Source organism: Plectropomus leopardus, chromosome 9 (assembly GCF_008729295.1).
Source record: "Plectropomus leopardus isolate mb chromosome 9, YSFRI_Pleo_2.0, whole genome shotgun sequence".
Taxonomy (NCBI): Eukaryota; Metazoa; Chordata; class Actinopteri; order Perciformes; family Serranidae; genus Plectropomus; species Plectropomus leopardus.
Window position 1 is genome coordinate 26,836,969 of NC_056471.1, and position 11,694 is coordinate 26,848,662.

An 11,694-nucleotide genomic window follows, 5' to 3' on the forward strand; every position below is an offset into this window, starting at 1 on the left:
TTTTACATAAAAATGACCATCTGTTAAATGTTGTTAAAAATCCTTTGACAGCACACAGTGCTGTGTTCAAAGTATCAGTACTTCAATGCTGTTTTTGATATTACATGCTTAAAGGATCCCTGTTAATTATGCATGTAATAGCACTGAAGGTACAAAAGGAAAAAACAACAACCAATCTACAATCTCATTTTCAAGGCTGCACAGGTGAAACAATGGGGAAGAAAATCAACTGGTTCTCAACCTGCGGCTGCTACAACATTCGCCCCAGCAACGAACCCTCCGAGCAGCTGAAGGCAGAGGGCCGAGCAGGCAGCACCATGGGAGTGGATGTCACAAATGTGTTCAGTGTTTTCTGTACTAGGACTTTCTTTTTTCCTATGGTATTGAGAGTCAATAATGTAAAAAAGAAATTGTTTTTACTACACATTTCCATGAACAAAATTCCCAAGCTTTTCCATGACTTTTTTAGGACCCATAACGATGAGTTTTTCATTTTTTAAAAAATATCAGATTGAAATTCTATACAAACATAATTTCAGCTAGCGGGCATGCATTAAGGGAGAGAAGAACACCAGGGAGGAAATTAAGACAAGTATATGATGGTAAACTGAACATCACACATATATTAAAGCTACATTAATTCAGCAGCTACAGAAAATACATTTACCATAATGTTACATCAAGGTTATCCACAAATGACAACTGTAAAAATTTTTATAAAACAACAAAATTCCATGACTTTTTTTACATTCATCAATTATTGTGACTAATTTCGCTACTTTTCGGGGCCTGAATAATGTGATTGTGAAATTTCATGACTTTTCCAGGCCTTCCATGACTGTGGAAATGCTGCATAACGCTGTATTTTGCAGTATACTGGAGTTGTGGTGTTTAGCATCTGTGGCGCCTTTTCTGTGTTGGAAGTGATGCATTTTATGTCAACCAGCCAGAGGTGAGGAGGGCAGGAAGGGAGGAGAAACAGCAGCAACGGAGCAGCAGTGAGGAGTGTGGTGGAAAATCCCAAGAAATGTCCAAGAAAGGTTCCTGGAGTGGATGCTCAAAAGAACCACAGCGTTCAGAGGAAGGATTAAAATGAAAAAATGTCCGCCTTCCTTGCAGGGTCAGGGGGAGATGCGGTTGAACATTACACGCAAATTAACAATGCTTTCATAAGTTTAGACGAAAAAGGGTAACATAGGCAAAACTGAACTAAGTCTTTAAAATCTCTAAATATGCATTATTTTGTCTTGTCATTAATGGTGGATTTGCTCTGTCTGAGGACATCGAGGCCTGGACCTCAGGGGGTGGACACCTGTGTCCACTGTGTGTCTTTTGAAGCCAGATAATTTCAGCTAATCCTCAGTTCTGAGGGTAGTTTGGGGGCTGAGATTAAAGGAGTGGGTGTGGGAAAGTGATCATAGTAAACAAGGACTCCTCAAACATTAAAAAGGAAATAAACCTGTGTGCATGTGCTTATTTGGCAGTGCAGCATTATATAAATCACGGGGCTTTAAGATCAGTTGCTTCAAGTACCACATCAATCAATCAACCTATCAATCAAAACCCTTTATTAACTGATTTAAATAAGGTGAAAGTTAAACCTTAACGCATTGTGTATTTAACCATGGAAACATGTATAGTCATACAATGTAAGTTCTAAATGAACGGGTGGATATATCTACTAAGATTTTAATTAGATTTTTTAATTTTTCAGGTCAGTGCTCAATATCTTTCGTAGAGATCTATTTTGCATTTCACTTATTTGCATGTTAGTTTGCGTTTCCCTCAGGTGCTTCTGTTCCCTCCAACGGCCCAAAGACGTCAAGAAAAATAAAGCTTTGAGATTTGCATGCACGCAGGTCAGCTGGCAGACAGACATGTAGACAGACAGGCAGGCAGGTGTTGAAGGTAATTGCAAGAAATAATGATGGTTTCTACGTGTTTCGGTAATGCAGGCATGTAGGGACACAGCACACAGACAGGTGTGCAGATGCTGGGAAGCAATTGCTGGTAATAATGGGATGCTAAGCAGTGGTTATGTTGTGTCTGTTTAAGTTCATCACATTATTCCAGGAGTGATGACTAAACGAGTGAAACCAGAATATTCCAGTGTGTACAGTTTACAAAGATTGATTCTGCAAACATTAAAATGTGTGTGCTGCTCTGTGTGAGTAGCTGAGCAGACACACAGAGAAAGGACGGACAGACAGGAAGATATGCAAAAAGGTGTGCAGAGGCAAAGAGGCAGGCAGGTGTGAGAGGATAATTCATCTCAGGTGACTGAGGTCGGGTGGAGGGTGAGGCTCACTGCTCTGGGCAGGGATGTAATTGCTGTTTAAACTGTCATGTTCACATCATGCTGTTTTCACAAGCGTACAGCCGTCAGGATAAACCGTGGTAGCAGGATGGGTTTGACTGGAGGTTTGATCTCTTTCCTTTTTTCCTCCAAGGTGCAATTTTCCTTCCTCTTATGGTAATTTCCATTTGAGTCGCCATCATTTTGAATATTTACTCACATTACATGCTATTGTGCACCCTCTATAATTCAGTTTACACTACATAACAAACATCTAAAAGACTAGACTTTCAAATGACACATTTCCATTAAAAATAAGCTGAAAGTAAAAACTGACTTTACAGCACTACTCTGTGAGGCCTGACATTATAAATGCCATTGATTATTCACCAATCAGCCAAAACAATAAAACCAGCATTTATGTAGATGCCACCTGGTACACATCACACTATTGTTGTGTTTTTATCGTGCAGGAAAGTACCAAACAGCATTTACTGCGTTTTCAAAACCTCTTTCTGCTCTCCGTCCCATACGCTCTGACAGAAAACGGGAAAATGGCTTTTGGGTATTCTAAACCCTCAGCCTGGAAATTGTTGCAGAATGATTTGAAACTCTAGGAGCTGGTGCCATTAATGTTTTTAAATCTAAAATGAAAGACTTAGAAACAGATTCTGCAGGATGTCGATGCTTTAAGCCTGCCTGGTTGAACAACTGACTCCCAGAAAGTTCTCTTTTAAAGCAAGTTTTAGGTCTCCCGTGAAAAAGAGATTATTTCTGGGTTAGATAAAGGTTAAATAAATAAATAATCACCCAACCAAACAGCCTCACTCACAAACCACAGCACTCAAACTCTGGTGCCAGACACTAGTGGATGTCCCTCGGGGATCCTGTTTCCAAGCCTCAACAGAGTCAGGTCAGAGCTCAGTCCGATCCAAGGAGGACCCACTGTGGATCGGGGGTATCTCTGGGGTTCCTGTCACAGTTTTTGTGTGTGGCATGGTACATTGTCCTACTGAGGGGGGCACTGCCATAGCAGAAAATGCCTGTGATTTTAATCCAGTGCGAATCAGCCTTGTCCGTAATTTGTAAAGTAAAAATTCCAGGGAAAATTACCGACCATATTTCAGCAAACACAGAGGTCATGGGATAATATTAGTCCTGTGCGAATCGGCATTTCTTGTGATTTGCTGGTGATTTTTTTTCTATGCACCATTTTCTGCCTCTGTCCCAGTCAGGAAATATGGAGGCTGCGGAGGATATTAGAAATGAATGTTTATGAATGAATGTTTTTTAATATTAAATGAAAAAAGCTGAGCACGGGTTGATTTAAAGATTCCAGGATGTTATGTGGAGCCTTGACATATCCGGGGAACAATATTAGTAAATTCAAGTAGAATACAGATATAGCTTATCCTGTGCAAATGTGCAGCATGAAAAACAGACATGGGGGGGTTTACATGAGGTTCCCAGGTAATACTAGTCCTGTGGGAATAGGGCTTAAGAAAGTAGATTCCTAGACCTAGTGTAGTTTTTTTTAAACAACACTACATGTGGAACGAGTGGAAATTGACATGCCTTCCCCTAGCATTCAAAACTGACACTAGAGGGGCATCTACAGCTTCATTTTTAAAGTGAAGGGCCACCTACCAAGACAACTTTGAAGAGTTGGAAGTGAGAATGTGCTGATATTTGACAAGCACCACAGATACCTTACAAATAAAATAATTTTGTTGAAATTATGCTCAAACTAAAAGAGAGACTCAAACCTTTTACGGCTCTAAGTAAGAGTGAATATCACACAGAGACTACACTCAGTGACATAAAATGATCTGCAGCGACGTGAGAAGAACAGAGAGGACAAACATACCATCAGTTGTAGCTTGTTTAGATTTGCATGGCTTCATCGGGAGAATCTGTTCATAAATATAACTCGCTCTCTGCACAGTTTTATAGAAAAAGAGAGAGAGAGAGAGTGATCATGCGTGTGTGTGTGTGTGTGTGTGTGTGTGTGTGTGTGTGTGTGTGGAGAATCCTCCTTGAAACCCCTTATATCCACGTCAGTTAACACATAAACAGACAGGCCATTACTGCTCAGCAGAGACTCTCACTGTCGATCTGTTTTGACATATATCTCTGTAGGAAAGTATGTGAGTGCACATAATGTCCGCAGGGCTGCAGGAACATGAGAGCTCACCATGGTGAAACAACAGAAACATCATGTTCTATCACAAATACATCAGACACGGGGCCAGAAGAGGTACTACTGAAGACTGGGATCACTGCATATATCTGTTATATAATACACAAGGTGCTGAAATGTACAGTTAGTGGAACAGAGAGGAAGAAAAAAGTTTTCTAAAAAAAAGTAATTGAAAGATGACTCTTTGCTCAATGATGCTCGGTGGAGTCAAACACCAAAAAGATGTGAAACTGACGTAAACGGAGCCGTAAAGGCTGTAGCTTGTATTAAACTATAGCACGGTTGATGGAATAAAGAGTGAAAAATGGATTTAAAAAAACATTGAGATTAGTAGAAATAAGAATAAGGTACAGATTTCTAAAATAATGACTTGTCTGGAAAAAGTAATCACTCATTGGTTAATTTGAGGAATAATTTAACATTTCGGGAAAGACGCACTCTCCCCTCTCATATCTGTGAATTAAGTTTGGGGCTACACAAAGCAACCAGTCAGCTAAGCTAAGCAGCTAAGACTTAAAACAAGTGAAAACAGCTAGTCTGGCTCTTTCCAATGGTATCCTTTCCAAAATCCTCCATCATCACCTCTACAGTTAACCCAATCACCAGAATAAAAGTTGGCATGGTAGGTTTCAGCAAACCATGGTTACATTACATTTAAGCATTGTTATATAGCAGATATGATAACATTTTACATTTCTTTATGTTTCAACAATGCGGTGTTTATGTGTTGTTTTGTTTAGTCAAAAAACCAACCACTGGTTGGGAGAAGATCAAATTTTGCCTAAAATACCCCATTTTGGTGTCACAATCTCTGCGCAAAACAACTGCTTTTTGTGGCAGCATCCACAGAGGAACAACAGCAACGAATCGCTGAAAGGATCGATGTTTGGCGGCTAACCTGTTTTGTTGTTTTTTAGTATTTAAGATCGGTCTGCAGCTTAGCGGACGTCTCGCCTAATTGACACCCCATTCACCTCCTGATGACAGCCAGCTCATGTACCACGTCACTTTAGAAACGTTGATATAACACGTAAAAAACGTACAAATGTATCAAAGCCATGGTTTGAAGAAACTTACAACGCAAACATTTTCTCCTGGCCACTGGGCTTCTAAAGATCACTAATAAACACATTATATCTTATTTGTTCAATCTGTACAAAATAACGTCCAACTCTGAGCAAGTAAGCGATTAAGTGTATTTCCCACAGTCTGTACAGCTATTGGCAGATCCCATAGAGTGTTGAAGTAATGAGTCCTAAAACGCAGCAGTCCGTTAGTCAGTCCGCTTTTTTGGAGACAAGACAGAGGCGTCAGGGATACCTCTAGTGAAAGTCATGTAGTGGGCAAACCATAAAAACTACAAGACTACAGGACATCACATTATGTTGTTGAAAACGGAACAGAAATGTGACAACTTTAAAAGTAATGTCGTGTGAACGTGGCATTATGCAGCCATTCACATTTATACACACGTTTACACACTCACATGTCGGTAAGAGTGTGAATGTGAGTAACAATCCCTGATGACGGGGTTGTTATGTTAACTAAGCCATCATCAAATTCACCATGAAAGCAGCATATGTTCAGTTCCAGGATGTGTCCTATTTTGAGATATTTCATGACATTGATCCTGACTTATGTTGATGTTATGTAATTTATATTCTAAAAACAGAATGTTCATCCCACTCACATCTGGGTTATTCTGGACACAGCTGACGGAGCAGGGAAAATAGTACGTTGGGAACAGGACTAAAGAAGGACATTTATGTAAATTAAAAAAAGAAGCTGCAAAACATCCTTCATGAAATGGCTTGCAAAGATTTTTTTCAATAATCTTCAGTTTAAATTTGTGTAGAAAATTGTAAAACAATTATGTTTTTCTTTAAAATGTTAATTTTGTTTTTTTGTTGTTTGTTTGTTTTCTATGTTTTTGTTTTTCTATGCTGTTTTCAAAAGCCTCTGACTTCTTGACCTCTCCTGACACATTTTTTTGTTTTTTTTTATTCCACTGGATTTTATGCAGTTTTTATTTGTGTGCAAATCAATTAAACAAAAGTATTTGCAATATTTTTACTCTGACACTCTCGCTGATATTGGTACATTATATTTTGTTTATTGTCAAACTTTCTTTCAGACTCTCTTTTTGATAAGTCCCTTTTCTTTTTTGGCTTGCTTTGCAGTGTAGGCAGTTGTTGCCAATGCTGGAATACCAACTGTCTCTGGAGCATTGTCCACCATTGAATCAAGCTTTCAGCATCTGAACTGACGTGCACGCACATCTGCATTTGTAGAACCAATTGAAATGCCCTCAATCTGAAATGACCTGCGATTGGCCATAGTCTCCCGTCACTGGCTAGATTTACTGAAGTCTGAAAACATTGTCAAGAAGTCTAATTTTCTCTCAGACAACTTGAATTACAATATGCTCAGAGTTTATTTTGGTAGTTGATGATGCCATGATGCCAAACTATAACAGTCTACTACAGCTTTAAGTCTGTCAATATTCACAACTAACAGTCAGCAGATGTAAAGTAGCATTTTTAACCAGAGAGAGACTACACACACACACACACACACACACAAACACACGGAAATATAGAGGAGTGTGTCTCTCAGCAGTATATGTTTCTGTATATTTTCAGAATGATTTGGTGTTACTATTCCAGTCATTATTTTATAAACCCTGAGTATGTCATATTTCATCTCTTGGCTCACAGCCGTTCTGGACTTTGTTCAGCCTGTGTGTGTTCCAGGTTTCTGTCAGGAGTTGTAAAACTTCCATGGGGACTTGCAGCAAAAATACCCAACAAATAAATAAAAGAAACAGCTCTTTTACTCTGGATACAATCAAGTAGAAAAACTATCTATCCTGAGCTGAGCTGTGGATGAAGAGTGACATTTCAATGAGTTACCAGAGCTGTAGCACTGTGGGCTGAGCTGGGCTGAATCTGCAGCTGTACTGTGCCCTGATGGTGGGATCTGCTTTTATGTTCAGTATGTTAAACTGCTCTATAGAATCTGAATACAAGTTAGACAGTTGCACAAAAATGCTGTGAGATACAGTTAATCCACCCTGCCCTCAGGGTATCGGTGAACTGTTTTTCCATTCCTCTGGACACCAGAGCTCTATTTGTGGTTTGCTAACAATGTTGTCGAGCGAGCACTAAGAAGGGAAAGACTTTTAGAGACTACAAGCTTGAGCCGTCCTAGAAAAGAGGTGAGAATAATGAGAGAAATACGGTCAAAAAGCATCATGAACGGTGAACTAGTGCAGGCTGCTCTCATGCACTGTTTGCATGTTTTCCTATGAAAAATGGTGCACCAAAATTCCTACATATGCAATGTGATGAGCCAGTGTTTTGTACATAACCTACGTGTTTTAGAAGGCAATGCGCTGACAATGGTAAAGAAGGAAGCAGTCTCGTGACATCTATTTAAGAGGCAGGTTGGGGTGGTGGATGGGTCACAAAACACAGGACTTTCCCCTTTAGACTGGAGTTCGGCACCATGTGAAATTCAAGTGAACTTTAAGTCATATTAATTGTGTATCTCTTTCACAATTTTTCTTTTCCAAAACCAAAACTCCTTGAAAACGACTTTCATTATAGGGGTGCTAATGATATCATTAAAATGAGGATATGTCAATAAGTGTGAAACTACAGCGAAAAACATATTAATTTGTTAATCAAAGCCTACATTTTATATTGCTGTCTTTTTGCTGACTGTATTAAAGTGTCAACTCTATGCCCAAAGCTTGTCTTTTGCTTTGCTACAGATAGAACGTGAATCTATGGTACATCTCTACTTGCATCGGTACTTTTAGTCTCCAAGCCCAAAATAAGATACAAGGGTTTGTTTTCTCAGCTTTGAGTCCCTACAGAGACATATGTTTTGATGCTGCTCCCATGCTGATCAGACCTCCTCATGACCAGAAAACTGATTGTAATGTACGTATGAATTTAGGTTCCCCTGTAAGCTCACCCTTGTTCACCTGGCCCTGCTATTATAATGTGATATAAATCTGAAAGTCTTATCTGGAGAAGATTAAACAAGTTCTGGCTAAGTGTAAACACACACAGCATGCACTGATATGAAAGGATGTATGAATGTGATTGGATCGCAGCCAAAGGTGGAAATATAATCTGAGTTTGTGAGAAAGTACAGCCCACGAGAGCTGTCATGACTCGCCCTGAGGTTTGAATTACACTCAGCTGCGAACACAGCTGCAGTTACAATAACCTGTTTTTGTTTGCGTTTCCTGTTAAGAGTTTTAAGACATGAAAAGATGACCCTTTCTACCTCCGATGAATAGAGTATACAAACTTTACAGTATTAAATTTCTTGACCCAGTAACTATGTCGACAACGTCGCCTCACTGTCTGCTTACCTGCTCCGACAAACAATGTTTGCGGTCTGGAGAGCAAAAAAGTCTAAAACATCATCTTCACTGTGGATAAAATCAAACTAGGCTAAAAAACTTTGCACAATAAATCATAGTTAAGGTAAGATTACTTCACAAATGACACAATGCCTCATGATGCTGCAGAACAAAGCAGAAACCTCTGGGGCTGAAAATGTACACGGAAATGCCAAAAAACTGCAGTTCCTCTAACGGCCACCTGAGGCTGGCTCCAAGTGCGGGTCAATCTCCACAGAGCCTCATGTTAACACGCCCAACTTTACAGCAGAAATAAATATGTTAAAATCTTAGTGCAAAAAACTGTTTGAGTCTATATAACTAATTTCAACACTTGTGACATCTGTACAGCGAGTACATTTACAAAAATGTACGTGCAATCCAGTCTACTAATTAAAAGTGTAACCTGAAAAGATAGTAGATATATTTTGCCTTTCTTCTACTCATGTATAATTTGTCTTAGGGTTCTTTTGTCTACCTTCGTGTTCCTTCTCCTCATCTCTCCCTCCTCCCGATCCTCCGTTGCCAAGGCAGATGGAAGATTTCAGAGAACAGATGCAGGAAGAGATGTTATCTGTGATGTCCTAACACAAACCATGTTGCTCAACATGGGCAAGACAATTCTTGTTAAAAACGTGTTTCTTATGAAGAATTGCTTGTAAAGAACAAAGACTGGAAACAGGGGAAAACTGTTATCCAGAAATCACTGCACCCTGCCACAAAATAGTCTGTCACATAGCCGCCAATAAATCCACAATTTGTCATTTTTACTTTTTAAAAACGTGTCAGTGAGTGAGCTTTAGAGGTGTTGTGAATTTTTTCATCATTGGCCAGAGCCAGGCTAGCTGTTTCTGCAGGTATCCAGTCTTTATGTAAAGCCTTTCTAAAATTGTTTAACTATTCCTTAAAATGATTTTAACATTTCAGTTTTTTGGTTTTGAATAAAAACAAAACTGAACAAAATGTTTTTCCCCCACAAACTAAGCTATCAGTATCAGTTCAGGATGATTTGTTAAAAATTTCAAGAATAAAGTAAGTCAAGCACTTTTAAACACATTTGGCAAAAGTGTTGTTGAAAGGCATCTCTTTAAAAATGAGGCAGGCTATTTTCCTGACTTTTTTGGTAGATTTGACTGTGGATAAAAAGGCAAATAAGCATTTCTGAAATTGCTGGACTATTATATTAACATAGGTATCTGTTCTTTATAAGACTGAGGAAAAGGTCTAAATAACGAGGGAAGGAAAAAGAGATAGAAAGAGAGAGAGGAAAGTAACAGAGAGATCGAAAAAGGAGGCAAATGACCAGAATAACCTGAAGACATGGGTAAGAATAACAGGCGGGTAGAAATAATGAGGACAAACCAAATGACCCAAAAATGTAAACAGCTGAAACCAGAGCGGAAGCTGCAGTAATCCAGATTGTGTCACAACAAGATTAACAATGCTCATATGTGAGAACACACACACACACACACACACACACACACGCACACACACACAAAGATAAAATAAACAGAAGTTACAGTCTGATGCTAATGAAGCTGCAATTCTACTAATGTTTCAAATGATGGAATCTAAACACAGAAACTTGAACTCTGAAATGTGTCTTTTCATTTTCAGGGGGCATTAAGTAATTAACGGCTTTAATTAACCTCTACAGGTGCCCGCTTGGTATAAAAACGGCATGAACGGAACATCGCTCCTTTATGGTTCAAGCAACATAATACAAAAAATGCTGAAAACAACAAACTGTCCTTGTGGGTCATAGACACTTACATTCACTATTCAGAGTGCTTAACATTAAGTTGATTTGGTCTTGTGCAACTTGTTTTCATACCAGGTCAACAAATACCGCCCCCAGTGTGTGATACAGACGCTAAAGGCACCTTTGGCATCTCTGTGACATGCACCCTTTAGCATCTGTAACTTGTAACAGATGGTTAAAGATGTCAAACAGTCGAGGTTAGGCTGAGGCAACAAAATTACATGGTTAGCTTTAAAACAAACTTCACATTTTCTGTTAAAATAAGGACGGAAATTTACGTAAATACGTCCTGTCAGATGCAAGTACTTGATGGAAGGATGTATCTTATGTATCGCAAAGTTAAAATACCACTGACATTATGTTTACAGAGCACTGACTTTTGGTTTCACATGGGACATGAATAACGGTCTCCTGGGTATGAGTGTGTTATCTGACCCACCCACCACCCTTTCTGCCCGTCCTATGTGGACTCGCTCACTCTTTATACATTAGTTGCTCTGGGAGTCAAGTATAATCATGGATGGGTTTATAACGGAGTTAGCTGAAATCCTGGTACATCTCTTACACACACCAAACGGCGCCTTTGGTGTCGGTCTCACACACCGAGGAGCAAGCAAAGCATGTATCAAGTATTTGATGACCTGGGAATGAGAACGGGTGGTCTTGTACGTGCGTTTTAAAGAAATCCCCAGTCCTCTCCTCTCCAAAATGCATACATACAATACCCTCCCTACATATCACTGATAATAAAGCTTCTTCTCCATCTAAAGTATAATTTCTCTCCTTACTTCTCATGTCAAGATAACTGGGAAGATACAAACTGAACAGACTGTCACTGTCAATTTTCAACTGCCCTCATCACTGCAGACCACAATTACTGCGCCATGTTTCCAATCAATGATTGGCTTTATTTTTTCCTTTCCAATTACAACCACATGTGTCTATCTTTGGTTCCAATGTGCTGAGTCCATAATTCACCAAAAACACAGTGATTATTGCTGATTAGAAAGTAATTT